The sequence below is a fragment of the Pimephales promelas genome, chromosome 20, assembly GCF_988280905.1.
Source record: "Pimephales promelas chromosome 20, fPimPro1.hap1.1, whole genome shotgun sequence".
Lineage (NCBI taxonomy): Eukaryota > Metazoa > Chordata > Actinopteri > Cypriniformes > Leuciscidae > Pimephales > Pimephales promelas.
Genome location: NC_142788.1, coordinates 5,870,956 through 5,885,561, shown reverse-complemented (window position 1 = coordinate 5,885,561; position 14,606 = coordinate 5,870,956).

The following is a 14,606-nucleotide window of genomic DNA, read 5'->3' as shown; positions in this document are numbered from 1 at the left end:
TGCTGGTGAAGCAAGCCGAGCTGTTGGATCGGCGCTCAACGCTTGAAGCATCACGCGCCGACGCTAACAAATCAAATCACTCTTTGACTCCGAGTTCATCTACGCCGTACGTTACTCTGCCGAGGAAGATGCGACCATCTCAGGCTTTATTCACTCCGGCACCGAAACAACATGGACCATGGATCACACAGCGGAAGACACGAGCCAGGACCAGAGCTGCCTCTCCGCCCCTCCCGGTCTTCGAGATCTCCACCCGGAACCGCTTCTCCCCTCTTCGCGAGCCGGAACGCGATGACGCCGTGATCATCGGCACATCCATAGTCCGCGCTAATTCGGATAAAGGTAAAGTGCGCACTCACTGCTTTCCTGGTGCTCGTGTTCTTGATGTTGCTGCACAGGTTCCCGAGATCCTGAACGGGGACGAGCGCGTCGGAGCTGTTGTGCTGCACGCGGGAGCGAACGACATTAGGCTGCGGCGGACGGAGGTTCTGAAGAAGGACTATAGGAGCCTGATCGAGACGGTACGCAGCACAGCGCCTAAAGCAGCGATCATCGTGTCTGGACCGCTTCCCACGTACAGACAAGGACAGGAAAGGTTCAGTAGACTTTTTGCATTAAATGAATGGTTAATGTCATTGTGTAATGAACAGAGGCTGCACTTTGTAAATAACTGGCATCTGTTTTGGGAAAGACCGAGGCTGTACAGCACAGATGGTCTCCATCCCAGCCGAATCGGAGCGGCTGTGCTGTCGGACAACATTTCCAAGACATTACGCACCAGATGACTAATGAGTCAAAGTCCAAATTACAGCCTTTGCGGTCCAAACTTAACTAATAAGCATAGTGTGGAACATTATATAGAAACTGTGTCTATTCCTCGTTTAGTGAAGCCAAACAATAAATCTAGAGTAGGATCTAGCAAAAATCTTATTGTAATTAAACCAGAAAATCTAAATATCAGTCAACAAAAACAATTTCTAAAGCTAGGTCTCCTAAACATTAGATCGCTCACACCTAAGGCGGTTATTGTAAATGAAATGGTCACAGACAATAACTTCGATGTTCTGTGCCTTACTGAAACCTGGTGTAGTGAAGTCGTGTGACGTCAGTACAATTTGGTAGGTGGCCAATTAGTAATTGCCCATTTGGGGTATATAAACCTTTCATTCAGGCATCTTGGTGTGCGTCATGGTTGAAAGCCCGCCCCTTCCGTTGTAAACACCGACTGAGTGTCCTGCTGCGTTGCTGAGGGTTTGTGCGTGTGGGTTGCTGCTTACTCCCAGGTAGGCTTGGTACCATCCCGGGGCGTAGGGGGAAGTTTTTTTTTTCTCTCCCTGATTTGGATTGTGGCAATTTGTTCCAGTATGATGTGCCTTCAGCGCTTCCATCGTTGTGGCATCGCAATGTAATTGATCGGAGCACCAGCTGTTTCAGTCAACGAGCCTGTTAAATGATTCTCTGGTATATGTTGACGTGTAACTGGATCGTACTCTCTGGTAGGTAAACTGGGTTAGTATTTTGTGGCATTATCGGGTGGGTAACTGGTCGATCACTTCATTAGTTATAATCCTCCTTGTTTACTGTTTTGAAGGTTTTCGTGGACTCTAAAGTGGGCTAATTAAGTGAGCAGTCGCATTAAACGGTGCGCTCTCCCTCTCCGTCACGCTCTCTCTCTCTCTTTGAAGCCACGCTGCTGCTTTCTCCACATCGATACGTTTCAGTCAAGCGTGTATGCGGGCCTGAGGATTATTTGCTTTTTTTGCTATTAGTTGGCATTTTCTTTAGTATTGTTTTCTTTTGTTGATCAGTTTTCAAGTTATGTAAGTTTGAGTGACTGTCTGTCTGGAATAACTGCTGGGTGTGTTCCTGCAGCGGTCATTTGAAATTGTTTCAATTGTTTTTTTATTAGGGCCCAAGCCCTGAAAGGGCGAAGGCCCTATTGTTTTCCTAAGGATTATTTTTCTTTAGTATTATTATTTTACTACCTTTTTGGCACTTTTGGAGCCCTTAACATGCTCAAAAACTCTTGAAACTTTGCACACGGGTCAGAACCCGCGGCCATCAGAGCCGGGCTGAAGCTGGTACCTGGGCGTGGCAGGGGGGCTCGTCAGCGCCCCCTGGAACGGGGTCCGAACACTCGGTCCATAACTCAAACACGCTTGCATGTAATAATATGAAACTCGGTACACATGTTGATCTCATCGTTTCATCTATACCTCGCGCTCTTACTTTTTACCCCAGCCCAACAGGAAGTCGGCTATTGAGGTTTGTTTGTAAAACGCTCGCAATGGTATTTGAAATACTCCTCCTAGAGCTTTGATCCAAATTCGACAAAACTCGCTCAGCGTGAAGTCAAGACATTGAGGATGAAAGTTTGCGAGGGGATTTTTGATATCTCGAACGGTTTGTCCGTGGCGAGGAAATGAAATCATGGCGAGAAACGTGAAACAGGAAGTGTGTTATAACTTCAGCATACATTAACTGATCTTGATGAAACTTCAGCAGTGTGTTCGCTGTAAGAGGACGATCACATGGATGTGACTATTGTGAGTCAAAGTTATAGCGCCACCAACTGGCAGCAGGAAGTGTGTCACTTTCAAAATGCTTTGAAATCACCCTTTTATTTTTACCCGATTTGCTTCAAACTTCATCTGTATAATGTAAACATAGGGCAGATGTAGACCTGTGAATGGATTCTTGATATCTTTGAAACTGTTGCCGTGGCGACGCATCAAACTTTACCATTCTTTTAGGATGCTTTTGAGACCCTTAGCATGCTTTAAATTGCATGAAACTCGACAGACACATCACATTTATTAGCCAGTAGACATGTGCAAAGTTGCAGAAACGGGCGTGGTGAGGGCTCAGTAACGCCACCTTTTGACAAAAGTGGGGTTGTTAGTTTTATCTACAGTTACAAAAATCGGTATGTATATTGTACTCCTCGAGCCGGACAACTTTCTAATTGACACTCATTAGCTAGGACCCACAGAAAGTCAGATATGTTTGTTTGAATGTAGAGAAAATCTCAGAATTTTGCCAGTGTCTCAGTGTCCCTCTGTGTGAGTGAGAGGAGGGGCGCCTGTCAGGTTAATTTTAACCCTTTATTTGCTGTGTGCGACTTCTCTGGCATTTTCGGGGGCCTTAACATCCTCGAAAACTCTTGAAACTTTGCACACGGGTCAGAACCCATGGCCATCAGGGCCGGGCTGAAGCTGGTAACCGGGCGTGGCAGGGCGGCTCGACAGCGCCCCCTGGACTGGGATTCGAACATTTGACCATAAATCAAACACACTTGCATGAATTAATATGAAACTCGGTACAATTATAGATCACATCAGGCCAAACAACTTTCGTGCTCTAAGTTTTATGACAGTTCAAATGGAAGTTATTTATGAATTATGAATTATGGGTTGTTTGAATAATTGTCCTAGGAGAAATACATCAAATCACAATGCATGTGTTTACCAATCACAACCAAACTCGGTGTGCATGAAGTCAAGACATTGAGGATGCTCAATTCCGGACGGATTTTTGATATCTCGAACGGTCTGGCCGTGGCGAGGAAATGAATTGTATGACTAAAAAAGGACACATAAAGTGTGTTATAACTTTGCTCAATTTACCTACAGTTACAAAACTCACCACGTATATTGTTCTCGTCAAGCCGATCAACTTTCCAATTTAAAGTCATTCGCTCTGAGCAACAGAAAGTCAGATATTTTAGTTTGAATGGATTTATTTCCCCTGCGATTCTCTCTCTCTCTCTCTCTCTCTCTCTGTGTGTGTGTGTCTGTGTGGGGAGGGGAGGGGAGGGCTGTTGTCTGTGTTTATGTGTGTGTGTGTGTGGCTGGCTGTGATTTTTCCTACAAGTCCTTGTCTCTAAGTCCTTGTCTTTTTGCATAACAATTTGCATAACAATATTTTTAAATGACAAAATAGGCACATAACCCCCATCTTTTAAATGTATAGTTTGCTTTAAATAAAAGTAAGATTGTATTTGTAATTGAAGTTGAATGAATTTAAAATTCATGTGCTATATTTCAATATATTTGTTTTCCTTAAGATTTTAAAACACTAACTTCATTCTTATCTGAATTTACAAATATTTGTTTCTGTATAAAATAATACTCTGACTAAAAACACATTTGATGTTTTTTTTTTGGTATTTTTATTTACATGTATTTATGTGTGTGTGTGTGTGTGTGTGTGTGTGTGTGTGTGTGTGTGTGTGTGTGTGTGTGTGTGTGTGTGTGTGTGTGTGTGTGTGTGTATAAAGTGCAGGGTTTTTTTTTAGATAAAGTAGAATTTCTATAACTATGTGTTGAACTAATAAATCACTCTTGTGTGTTAAACACAATCTACTTAATACAGACAACTTCATTATAAAGATAAATAACAAATCCAAAAAATATATGATTATAATCTATGACAAAAAAAGCCATTACAAACTATATTAATGGAAAATACACATTGCTCTTTGTATTGTTGTAAAATATTCATGAAAAACAAGATGACAAAAATCAAAAAGATAAATTATTTTAGATATAGCCATGTTTTAAATGTATAGCAGAGATGTTAATTGAGGCAGCAACATACAAACTTTCTAGAACAACATGGACCTGGATAGCTGGTTTTTATGGAGGACAGTGAAGAGGAAGAGGGTGCAAATCAAACAGCTCATTCTCAGACTACACAGCAAACAGCTTAAGTTTTTAGTGCTTTGTTTGAGGTTTTTAGTGCTCTGTCCTATCTATTATCAACATATAATAGATGGAACAGAACAAGAAAGGCAATTAATAATCTGTCATTGCGTCACTGCATTATAATATGAAAGGCTCAGTACAGTGTGGCACAAAACGCTTATGTGCATCCCGAGTGGAGAATGATGCGCTTAAAGCCACATGGAGTTACAGCGCACAGCGCATCGAGTCCGCATTGATGCAAGCTCTACAATACACTTCTTTTTGATAGTCAAAGCGGGGGTTACGTTTTTACACGTCGTACAGAATAAACCTAAAGGCACCAAGGTGGCGGTGCCACCGGCTTTATATTAAATATAAATATAGCTGTGAGCAGCGATAAAGGGCCAAAGCCGGCGGTACCACCATCCCGGTGCCTTTGGGTAACCTAAGGCATCAGGGTTGCGGTGCCACCGGCTTGGGCCCGCAATCGCTGCTCGCAGCTATATTTTTATTTGAATTGTCTGTCTTTAATTCGTTAATAGTATCCATATATTGTTTGTCTTTTTGGGGTGTGTGTAAGTGTTTTTTTGTTTTTCTTTTGTTCTTGCTATTTTAAAGTCAATAAATTGACTTTGAATATTGTTTTTTTTTGTTTATTACTTTCAGTTTCTTATGTATTTTCTTTTTCTCTTTTCCTTTAGGAGCTGAGGCCCTCCTGGAGCGGGCTGGTTGTCTGTTTTACAGCAGGTTTTGTTCACTGAGAATGTTATTGCAGTTTCATTATTGCCGTGTCACTATCGTTGGCTATTTGCAGTGAATTGGGTGGGTGTAAGAGTGGTTGCTGTGTTTCTTATGGTGGACCTGCTGCTGGCACACTAGCCTGCTCCTGTGCTGAAGCCTCAGTCTCCGACGTTAAGTCAAGTGTGTTATTAATTTTGTAAAAGTGTATTGAGAATTTGGTGAGCTTATTATAAGCCTTGTGAGGTTTATTGTGAATTTTGTTTTTTTTGCTTATTATTTTTTTGACCGTATTTAAGCCAATCATGACCTGTGAACTCCTGTTTTTAAAGCACTGTTGATCAACTTTTAACGTCAATAAAACAATTTTTGTACGGAAGCCCATGCCTCTTGCCTTTTCTAGGTGGAACGTATTTGTGTGCTATATCGAGGTTATTTTCCCCGTTAACCTGGGGTGGCGTAGTCACTAAAATTGAGCCACTTGCTACATGTGGCGCAGTCGGCAGGGTCCACAGGATTTTTGGCAGAGGCTTGGGACCGTATAGTAGTTTGTATTGTATGTATGTTTTGTTTTGTTTTTGTTTTTTTTTTGCTCTTTTTCTTTCTCTTTCTTTTTGTAGGAATAAAGCAGCAGCGTGTGCTCTGGAAACCTTCAGTGACGTTCCTTGAGGTTGAGTATAGTGTATATATATCTATCTATATATATATATATTTTTTTTTTTATAATGGAGGGAGAATTACAGGAACTTAAAGAGCTTGTGGCTCAACTTCGAGCTGATAACGAGAGATTGCGACAGGAGGGAGTGTCTGATCTCCAGGGGGCTAGCATTCCTGTACCCAGCACTTCTGTCACAGGCTCTTCCTCTATACCTTCATCAGTGACTGGTACCAATACTCCAGCAACTGATAGGTTTGTATTTGTGCCCCGAGATAGGAGGTGCCCAAAATTTAGTGGAAGGTCTGGAGTGAGTATTAATGAATGGGTTGAGGAAGCCAAGGCATGCATGAGAACCCGTTATTTATCCCCTGCAGATCAGGCCTTCTTTCTGTTCGATCACTTGGAGGGGGAGGCGCGAGAGGAGATACGATATCGTTCGGACGAGGAACGTGGGGATCCGGAGAAAATTATTAAAGCACTGCGTGAGTTGTATGGATGTTCGTTGTCGTATATTTCCCTGCAAGAAGCTTTCTTCTCTAGGAGGCAGCAGGAGGGGGAAACGCTTTTGGAGTTTTCACTCGCCTTGATGAGCCTCCTGGAGAAGGTAAAGCGACAGTCTCCGCATGCTCTGGTAAACGCTGAAACAGTGCTACGTGACCAATTTGTTGAACACGTTAACGATAGTACTTTGAGACGAGAGCTTAAACAGCTGGTGCGCCGACAACCTAATTCCACTTTGTTAGATGTGCGGAGCGAGGCCCTTCGATGGGAGCGGGAAGGGATGCCAGGTGGTGCAAGGGCCCGAAGTTTATCTGTCCCGTTGGCACATGGGATTCAGTATGGTGTGCGTGGGGATACACCGGTGGGGACCCATAATTCGTTTCAAACGTCCGAATTGGGTGAGTTAAGAGAAATGCTGAAAGTACAGCAAGAGCAATTAAATCAGCTAACACAAAGTTTCGCCCGATTGCAAGGTCCAGACGTGCGTAATCGAGTTCCTCGTAATGGACCTGTAATTTGTAGAAGGTGTCAAAAGCCAGGCCATTTTGCCCGAGAGTGCGACGGGGAGCGAGCTCCCCAACGGGCCCCGCATTCCATGTTACCATTCGCTGGGGGTAGGCAGCCTTCCAATTCTGCACAATCGGAAAACTAGTGCCCACCGTGCTGCAGAGCCACAGCTCGGTTGGGGAGTCTAATGGCTCCGCGTTGACAAATGGTTTAGTTCATACGTCTCGTTTAATGTCCTCCTGTCCTCATCTTGTTGTATCTATAGGTGGAGTGCTGTTGCCCTGTTTGGTGGATACCGGCTCCATGGTCTCCACCATTACAGAGAGCTGTTTCCGGCAGCATTTTGAGCCATTGGGTCAGGAACAACTTCGGTCATGTCAATGGTTACAGCTTCGTGCCGCTAATGGTTTGTCAATTCCTTATCTTGGTTATATTGAGCTAGATATTGAGCTCTGTGGCCAAGTCGTTTCAAATTGCGGGGTGCTTGTTGTCCGAGATCCTCCTGGTGGCTTGTGTGATCAGGTTCCGGGCGTTCTCGGAATGAACGTTCTGAAGCGATGCTACCAGGGGCTTTTTGGACAGCATGGCCCTGCCCTCTTCGAGTTGCCAGACGTGTCAAAAGCCCCGCATTTCGTATTTCAGGCACTACAATATTGTAGTGATGTTAACACCACAAATAGCCTGAATCGCATTGGTATGGTTCGAGTTCGAGGCCGTAGGCCTTGTCGTATTCCAGGAGGCACGGTTAAGTTTGTTCCGGCAACTTGCTCTGAGGAATACTCTCATGGAGCTGTCCTTTTTGAGCCTCCGGGGTCCGGTTTGCCTGCTGGGTTGCTAGCCTCCCCGGCGGTAGTTCAGGTAAGCCAGGGGACTGCCTATATACCTGTAGTAAATGTTGGCGTGACTGATGTGATGCTTTACCCTCGTTCCATCATTGGCACCTTGAGTAGTGTTTATGTGGTGAGTTTGCCCGCAGGTGTTACTGAAGTTCAGTCAATTGTGGCTGTTGTGGGCGCTCAGAATGCAGAAGTGGCATCTACTGTGCTCGAGCAGGTTGAGGAATTGGATCTGTCAAGTTTATCAGAGGTCGAGCGGTGTCAGGTAAGGGCGTTGCTCTACAAGTTTCAGTCGGTGTTTTCCACCGGGGAGGGAGATTTGGGTTGTACAAACTTAATCTGCCATGATATCCCTTTAGTAGATGAGACCCCTATTCGTCAGCGCTTCCGTCGGATACCTCCATCAGAGTATGAGGTAGTAAAAGCCCATATAAACCAGTTACTTGAGGCTGAGATCATTAGAGAGAGCTGTAGTCCATTTGCTTCACCGATCGTGCTGGTTAAGAAGAAAGACGGTAGTCTACGCATGTGCGTTGACTACCGTCAGCTTAATTCCAGAACTAGAAAAGACGCGTTTCCTCTGCCCCGAATTGATGAGTCCTTGGATTCCCTGAGTGGTGCCTGTTGGTTTTCGACACTTGACTTGGCCAGTGGGTATAATCAGGTTCCAGTCACTGAGAAAGATCGGTTTAAGACGGCTTTCTGTACACCTTTTGGACTCTTTGAGTGGAACCGTATGCCCTTTGGCCTGTGCAATGCCCCAGGCACCTTTCAGAGGTTGATGGAACGGCTATTCGGGGACCAGCAGTGTCAGTCTTTGCTTTTATATCTGGATGATGTGGTGGTATTTTCTACCTCGGTAGCCCAACATCTGGAGCGTTTAGAGGTTGTCCTGGGTCGGTTAGAACGTGAAGGACTCAAGGTCAAGTTAAGCAAGTGCGCGTTTTTCCAGAGAGAAGTAAAGTATTTGGGTCACGTCATATCGGCCGAAGGGGTTTCAACCGATCCTGCAAAGATTGAGGTTGTAGCCGATTGGCGACGTCCATCTAATGTGGGGGAGCTGCGTTCTTTTCTTGGTTTCGCTAGCTATTATCGCCGCTTTGTAGAGGGGTTTGCCAAATTGGCTGGCCCCCTGCATAAGCTGGTGGCGGCGTGTTCTAGTGCGGGACCTAGGAAGCGGGCTCCTCGTGGGTTTACAGAAGGGGATTGGACGGAGCAGTGTCAGGTGAGCTTCAAGGAATTGAAGAATAGGCTTACTACCGCCCCAGTGCTAGCTTATGCAGACTTCTCCCGGCCCTTTATTCTCGAGGTGGATGCTAGCCAAAGCGGGCTTGGCGCGGTCCTCTCGCAGGAACACGGAGATAAGGTGCGCCCTATAGCATATGCCAGCCGCAGTCTTAGGCCCACTGAGCGCAACATGACCAACTATAGTTCCATGAAATTGGAGTTCGTGGCGCTCAAGTGGGCCATGACAGAGAAATTTAGGGAGTACTTACTGGGACAGAAGTGCATTGTTTACACGGATAACAACCCCCTTAGCCACCTGACATCTGCTAAATTGGGAGCCACCGAACAACGTTGGGCTGCCCAGTTGGCTTCCTTCGACTTTGAGGTCCGGTATCGCTCTGGGCGAAGTAACCGGAATGCGGATGCTCTTTCTAGACAGCACCAGTTTTCGCAGGAGACACGTGAGAATTTCTTACCAGGGACCGTTATTCCAGCAATGGTAAGGCAGGCAGCTGAGGCAGAACCAGTAGTACAGGTCAATCAGGCAGTGATCACCGCTTTGCCCAGTTTCTCAATCGAAGACCTGAGCTCCTTACAGGAGGCGGATCCTGATATTCAGAGAGTTTTGGCGTTTTGGGAACAGGGGTCTTTTCCCAGCTCTGCAGAGCGCCAAAATCTTTCCAAGTCTGTGTTAACTTTGCTTCGGCAAGGGGATCGTCTCGTAAAGAAAAATGGGGTATTGTACCGCCGTGTGTCACGCCCTGATGGTGGTGAGGGGGTGCTACAGTTGGTTTTACCAGTAGCGTTAAAACGTGATGTATTGACCCAATTGCACCAGCACCATGGACACCAGGGTGTTGAACGCACTACAGAATTAATACGGCAGCGGTGTTATTGGCCAGGGATGTCGGCGGAAGTGGCGCAGTGGTGTCGGGAATGCGAGCGATGTCAGCTGGCCAAGGACACCCAACCACTTGGCCGGGGTTTTATGGGCCATGTCCTAGCCTCTAAGCCAAATGAGATCTTGGCTATTGATTTTACCATGCTTGAGCCTTCTTCTTCTGGACATGAGAATGTTTTAGTGTTAACAGACGTGTTCAGTAAATACACCCTTGCCGTTCCGACCAGAGATCAGCGGGCCGAGACCGTTGTACAAGTTTTGGTCACAGAGTGGTTTTTCCGGTTCGGGGTCCCAGGTCGCATCCATTCCGACCAGGGTCGGAATTTTGAATCGGCCCTTATGAGACAACTCTGTGGGTTTTATGGGATTGAAAAATCCCGTACTACGCCTTATCACCCAGCTGGCAATGGCCAGTGCGAACGGTTCAACCGAACCCTTCATAACCTCCTTCGCACTCTGCCAGCTTCTAGGAAAAGGGATTGGGCGTCTTGCCTTCCGCAGATCTTGTTCTGCTATAATACCACCCCCCATCAGTCCACCGGTGAGTCTCCGTATCTCCTGATGTTTGGCCAGGAACCTAGACTGCCTGTTGATTTTCTTTTGGGTAGGGTTCAGGAACCTGGGGAGGGCGGGGTCCATGAGTGGATCGTAGAGCATCGAGCAAGGATGCAAGTGGCATTTGAGGGTGCTAGGGAACGCTTAAAGGCGGCTGCTGAGTACCGTAAGAAACGGCACGATCAACATGTTCGTGATGCACCACTGAGGGAGGGTACACTGGTTTATCTCCGTGATCATAGCGTGAGAGGTCGTCATAAAATCCAGGACCTGTGGAGCTCGGTGTTGCATCAAGTACTGCGGGCACCAAAAGATGGAGGGTCTGTGTATACTGTTGCACCCGCTGGTGATTTGGGAAAAGTTAAGCGTGTTCATCGTTCCCTGATGAAGCCTCGAATACAGCAAGACCCCCCAATTGTTGAGTGCCCTGCTAGCCCCCCAGTTAGCCCGTCGTCCTCACTAGGGGACGCCGACAGTTTAGATCTGTGGGTGGCTGTAGAAGAGGCTTTGCCGGCCGTGTCAGACCTGCCGGCACCTTGCATGATTCCAGTAGCACCAGTGCCACCTTCTGTGGAAGGCATGGGGCCCTCTGTAGAGTCCTTGCCTCCTGTAAACAATTTGGTGCATGACGTGGATCTGGGTCTTCCTGGCACATCCATCTTTCTTTCCTCAGACCAGTCTAGGGATAGTGCTGAGGCTGTGCGACGAACGAGACGTGCCACAGCGGGGCAACATTCTAACATCCATCATCTTCCGCGAGCAGTGGAAAATGTAAGGGATGAGGTATCTGTTTCAGGGACGGTATCTAGTATTAGTTCTGGGTTGTTTAGGCCTTGGTACTGATGTTCTCTTTGTATCTATCGTCGGGGCGACGACACAAAAGTAGGGGGTAGATTGTAGTGAAGTCGTGTGACGTCAGTACAATTTGGTAGGTGGCCAATTAGTAATTGCCCATTTGGGGTATATAAACCTTTCATTCAGGCATCTTGGTGTGCGTCATGGTTGAAAGCCCGCCCCTTCCGTTGTAAACACCGACTGAGTGTCCTGCTGCGTTGCTGAGGGTTTGTGCGTGTGGGTTGCTGCTTACTCCCAGGTAGGCTTGGTACCATCCCGGGGCGTAGGGGGAAGTTTTTTTTTTCTCTCCCTGATTTGGATTGTGGCAATTTGTTCCAGTATGATGTGCCTTCAGCGCTTCCATCGTTGTGGCATCGCAATGTAATTGATCGGAGCACCAGCTGTTTCAGTCAACGAGCCTGTTAAATGATTCTCTGGTATATGTTGACGTGTAACTGGATCGTACTCTCTGGTAGGTAAACTGGGTTAGTATTTTGTGGCATTATCGGGTGGGTAACTGGTCGATCACTTCATTAGTTATAATCCTCCTTGTTTACTGTTTTGAAGGTTTTCGTGGACTCTAAAGTGGGCTAATTAAGTGAGCAGTCGCATTAAACGGTGCGCTCTCCCTCTCCGTCACGCTCTCTCTCTCTCTTTGAAGCCACGCTGCTGCTTTCTCCACATCGATACGTTTCAGTCAAGCGTGTATGCGGGCCTGAGGATTATTTGCTTTTTTTGCTATTAGTTGGCATTTTCTTTAGTATTGTTTTCTTTTGTTGATCAGTTTTCAAGTTATGTAAGTTTGAGTGACTGTCTGTCTGGAATAACTGCTGGGTGTGTTCCTGCAGCGGTCATTTGAAATTGTTTCAATTGTTTTTTTATTTTATTTGAATTGTCTGTCTTTAATTCGTTAATAGTATCCATATATTGTTTGTCTTTTTGGGGTGTGTGTAAGTGTTTTTTTGTTTTTCTTTTGTTCTTGCTATTTTAAAGTCAATAAATTGACTTTGAATATTGTTTTTTTTTGTTTATTACTTTCAGTTTCTTATGTATTTTCTTTTTCTCTTTTCCTTTAGGAGCTGAGGCCCTCCTGGAGCGGGCTGGTTGTCTGTTTTACAGCAGGTTTTGTTCACTGAGAATGTTATTGCAGTTTCATTATTGCCGTGTCACTATCGTTGGCTATTTGCAGTGAATTGGGTGGGTGTAAGAGTGGTTGCTGTGTTTCTTATGGTGGACCTGCTGCTGGCACACTAGCCTGCTCCTGTGCTGAAGCCTCAGTCTCCGACGTTAAGTCAAGTGTGTTATTAATTTTGTAAAAGTGTATTGAGAATTTGGTGAGCTTATTATAAGCCTTGTGAGGTTTATTGTGAATTTTGTTTTTTTTGCTTATTATTTTTTTGACCGTATTTAAGCCAATCATGACCTGTGAACTCCTGTTTTTAAAGCACTGTTGATCAACTTTTAACGTCAATAAAACAATTTTTGTACGGAAGCCCATGCCTCTTGCCTTTTCTAGGTGGAACGTATTTGTGTGCTATATCGAGGTTATTTTCCCCGTTAACCTGGGGTGGCGTAGTCACTAAAATTGAGCCACTTGCTACACTGGCTTAAACCAAATGAGTATTTCGGTCTAAACGAATCTACTCCGCCAGGATACTGTTATAAACATGAGCCTCGTCTGATCGGTCGTGGCGGCGGTGTTGCAACAATCTATAAAGATATTTTTAATATTACTCAGAAAACAGGTCACAGGTTTAATTCATTTGAAGTACTTGTGCTAAATGTTACGCTCTTAGATGTAAGAAGAAAATCTATATTATCTCTAGCCCTGGCTACTGTATATAGACCTCCAGGGCCATATGCTGAATTCCTAAAAGAGTTCGCAGACTTTCTCTCGGATCTATTGGTAAATGTCGATAAAGCAATAATTGCTGGAGATTTTAACATACACGTAGATAATACAAATGATGCGTTAGGGGCTGCGTTTACAGATTTATTAAACTCCTTTGGGGTCAAACAAAACGTCAGTGGTCCCACTCATCGTCTAAATCATACACTAGATTTAATTATATCATATGGAACCGATCCAACTGATATAGATATTATACCGCAAAGCGATGATGTCACTGATCATTACATGGTGACTTGCATAATACGTACTGCTGAAATATGTCATGTTGCACCACGTTATAGACCAGGCAGAACAATCCTTCCAACCACTATAGATGGATTTTCAAATAGCTTACCTGATCTATCTAAGCTGCAAAGTGAACCCAAACAAACAGATGAATTAGAGGAAATGACTAGCAGTTTAAGCACCATTCTTACTAGTACATTAGATATTGTTGCGCCAATTAGATTAAAAAAGGTTCGAGAGAAAATTAAAGCACCATGGTACAACAGTGCTACGCATGCTATCAAGAGAGAAACTCGCAACTTAGAGCGTACATGGAAACAAACTAATTTAGAGGTCTTTAGAATCGCGTGGAAAGACAGTATGTCACGTTATAAAAAGACACTAAAAACAGCCAGGGCTGAGCATCTCCGCAAACTAATCGAAAATAACCAAAATAATCCAAGGTTTTTATTTAACACCGTGGCTAGACTAACAAATAAACAGACATCACCAGAGCAAAATATACCTTTACAGTTTAGTAGTAATGATTTTATGAATTACTTCAATGCGAAAATAGAAAGCATCCGAAACAAAATTATAAATGTACAATCCGCTATGGTGTCTTATGATTCAGCTTCAATTATGGACCCTCTAGAACAACTAAACCGCTTTACAACGATAGGACAGGAGGAGCTAAATAAACTTATCATTGCATCTAAACCAACAACTTGTTTATTAGATCCAATACCCACTAAACTACTGAAAGAACTATTACCTGTAGTGGAAGAGCCTCTCCTCAATATTATTATCTCGTCTTTATCTTTAGGTCATGTCCCAAAAATATACAAGCTGGCTGTAATAAAACCGCTCATTAAGAAACCGCAATTAGATCCAAATAACTTGGCAAATTACAGACCCATTTCAAATCTTCCATTTATGTCCAAAATACTTGAAAAAGTAGTGTCCGCTCAATTGTGCTCTTTTTTGCAAGAAAATGATATCTATGAAAAATTCCAGTCAGGATTCAGACCGCATCATAGTACAGAAA